The sequence below is a fragment of the Tupaia chinensis genome, unplaced genomic scaffold (assembly GCF_000334495.1).
Source record: "Tupaia chinensis unplaced genomic scaffold, TupChi_1.0 Scaffold000619_1, whole genome shotgun sequence".
In the NCBI taxonomy this organism is placed as follows: Eukaryota; Metazoa; Chordata; class Mammalia; order Scandentia; family Tupaiidae; genus Tupaia; species Tupaia belangeri.
Window position 1 is genome coordinate 484,010 of NW_006160139.1, and position 2,967 is coordinate 486,976.

At 46.0% G+C, this 2,967-nt stretch overlaps 1 long non-coding RNA gene across 1 annotated transcript; it reads left to right on the forward strand.

The window, feature by feature from the left end:
* Nucleotides 1-200: 200 nt before the first annotated feature.
* On the forward strand, nt 201-2,380 carry LOC102469217 (uncharacterized). The gene is made up of 3 exons (XR_336068.1): nt 201-333; nt 798-939; nt 1,914-2,380. It is a non-coding gene; the product is annotated as an uncharacterized LOC102469217 (long non-coding RNA).
* The last annotated feature ends 587 nt before the right edge of the window (nt 2,381-2,967 follow it).

Genomic DNA, 2,967 nt, shown 5'->3' on the forward strand with positions numbered 1-2,967 from the left:
ATCTCAGCTCTGGTTTAAGAGTAGAAGAAACAGCTATATTTTATAGCAAGCTGTTATCTTTTTCCTTCAACTATATTAACATTTTATTTTTAAATTTTAAAGTCTTTCAAGAAATATATGAGAACCAGTCCGTCACAATATTGTGGGACGGGAATGGCAGTCACGGCTGAGGACTCGTTTCTCTGATGAGGAAATACATTTCGCTAAACGTGCCCTGCAGATCGCTAACGTTATATGATGACAAGACTCCATACTCTAGTAAGACTGGGAAATACGTGCTGCCTACAGATCCACATAAAATGTTCTTAGATGTCCTGACATCTAAAGGAAAAGGTATGTGATTTAGCTTTGTATAATCCAGTCTTGCCCAAATGTATTTAACCACAGAAACCTTGCTTTGTGACAGCTACTAAAATCCCCCAGAACTGTACCGATGGGCACGCTCTCTGCTGAGCTGAGTCTGCAAGATCGTTCGCAGGGCCAGTACTGGGAGCACCTTCGGATTCTGTTCTGTGGAATCGGGCCTTAACTCAGTTCACAGGACAGGCAGCCCTGGGGCGGTCACTGACTCTCACACACACGCAGCTGGAAGTCGAGCTGCATTTTGAGCCAGGGTTTGGCTCTAGAGCCCAGCACAGCTCTCAAAACGTCCCGAGAGTGAAAAGGAAACAACATAAAGTATTTATCACACCTTACAAATTCACGCTCTGACTTCTGAAGCTTAGTCTTTCAGAAGATAAATGGAATGTTCTTGGTAGATTTTTCACAAATGAAACAATGAATCTGCTTTCTCATAGGGCTGCCATGTCTTACGAGGCATAGGAGACAAATCTTCCTCTCCACAGCAAAGCTAGGCCCAACAATACACCAAGTAAGGAAGACACAGAATGCACACCCCCTTTGTGGATAGTGGGCGTTGATGAGCTCTCTTTAATACTGGTAAGCGGAAACTAATACAGAGAACGCTGTAAATCTCACTAGGATCATTATAAAGATAACGGTGTGGGATCAGCAGTTAGCGTAATGGCTATGTCTCTGGACTCCCACGTAGTCGACCGCGGTTTGCGTTCTGAACCCAGTGGCTTAAACTCACGCCTGGCGCGTGTGTGTGCGTGCCCAAGATCCCAAGAGGAGAATGGAGGAGAAGAGATTGCACCGTGGCCATCCCCCCTGGGGGGTGATTTCTCACTTTCTGTCTCTTTGTCTCTCTGTCTTTCTGGCGAGCGCACGTGCCCTATAGCAAAACCTCTCAAAGAAAAAGAATGATAATGGTGTTAGGAACTTAACCTTAAAAGAAAATCTACAAGTGTCTCTTAACCAGCTATCAGAGGCACCTATACCAAAATCAGGAAGATCATCAGGTGTGCATTAACTCATTTTAAAAACAGCTTTATTGAAATATAATTCACAAACCACACAATTTACCTAAAGCGTATAACCTTTTTTTTTTTTTTTAGAGGTTTTTGCTACAGAAAGTGAGAAATCACCCCCCAAGAGGGGATGGCCACATCACAATCCCTTGTCCTCCATTCTCCTCTCAGGATCTTGGGCACACATACACAAGTGCCTGGTGTGAGTTTAAGCCACAGGATCTGGGACTCGAACCACAGTCGGCTACATGGGAGTCCAGAGACATAGCCATTATGCTAACTGCTGGTCCCAAGAGCGACCACTTTCAGCAGCTGGCAAGGAGGTGACAGTTTCAGTCGCTCCTGTGGACTGCGAGCCTGCTCCCAGAAGAACCACAATTTCCTAAGGGCACCTCTGGGGCAGGACAGGGGCAGCGCACGTGCAGCGTCTACACAGGGAGTCTGGAAACAAGGCCCAGAGCAGATCCCTCTGCAATACACAGGACAACCTCTGAAAACTCCCTAAGTTTTTTTTTTTTTTAATTTATTCGTTTCTTTCATAAGAGAGAGATAAGCACCTTCAGCAGTCTCAGGCGATGATGACTTCCTCCCCAGACGTCCCAGCCAGCCAGGATCGCAGGCACACATCCTTGGCGTGTGTGTCCAACCCGAGCCTGATCTTCCCTATGGACCCAGCATCACCTGAGCGGTAAGTTACCTCCGTGTCGTCACCACGGAGCTGGGCGAGGGCTGGCTATTTCCTGGCACTCAGTCGGTTTGAGATTACACAGGAAGTGCGTTTCTACCTGTGACGGCAGACTTAGGAAGCTGGTCGGAAAAGCCGTGGTGCAGCGCTATTTGTGTTGACTCTGCTTACGAGCACTTCCCGTGACAAAAGTCCTCCCATCTGGGGCCGGGAGTGGGCACGTGACCCACGTGTGGTACCCAAGGCCACTGGGACTGCTTCAGGTGTGAGCACAGAACCAAGAGGGAGCCCACGGGATGTGCCCTCGACGGACCGGAGCCTGACTTCCACGGTAACGAGGCGTCTGTAACACGTCTGCAGAAACGCACGTGTGAGTGGTGTTCAACTTCGGGGACTCCTACGAATGTTGTCGTGCACGGACAGGGCTGCCCTCACCCACGGCTTACAGACTGCAATACTTAGGGGTGGAGTTATTTGAAATCTCATATTTGAAAGAAGAATAGACGAAACAAGATGATCTTTTCAGTATTTTAAATACCTTCCTGCACCTTTCCTCTTTCAGATGAAATTTTGAATAATCTTGTCAAGCTTTTTTTCCTTTTAACCTTTATTTATTTATTTACCTATTATTTGTTGTGATTTTCATGCCACAGGTCCAGGACTCAAACCACAGTTAGCCATGTGGGAATCCAGTGCCTCACCCACCATGCCACCTGCTGGCCCCAATCTTGTCAAACTTTTAAGAATTCCTTTGAGTTTTAGATTATAGTTGAATTATATTTATATATTATTCTGGGAGATTTTTTAAAAGCCCCAAATACTTGAATAAACTTCCTGAACATGGTTTACCTATCCTAAAAGACCTTCGTGAGAGATTATAAAATCTATGGTACTTCTTTTTTTTTCTTTGAG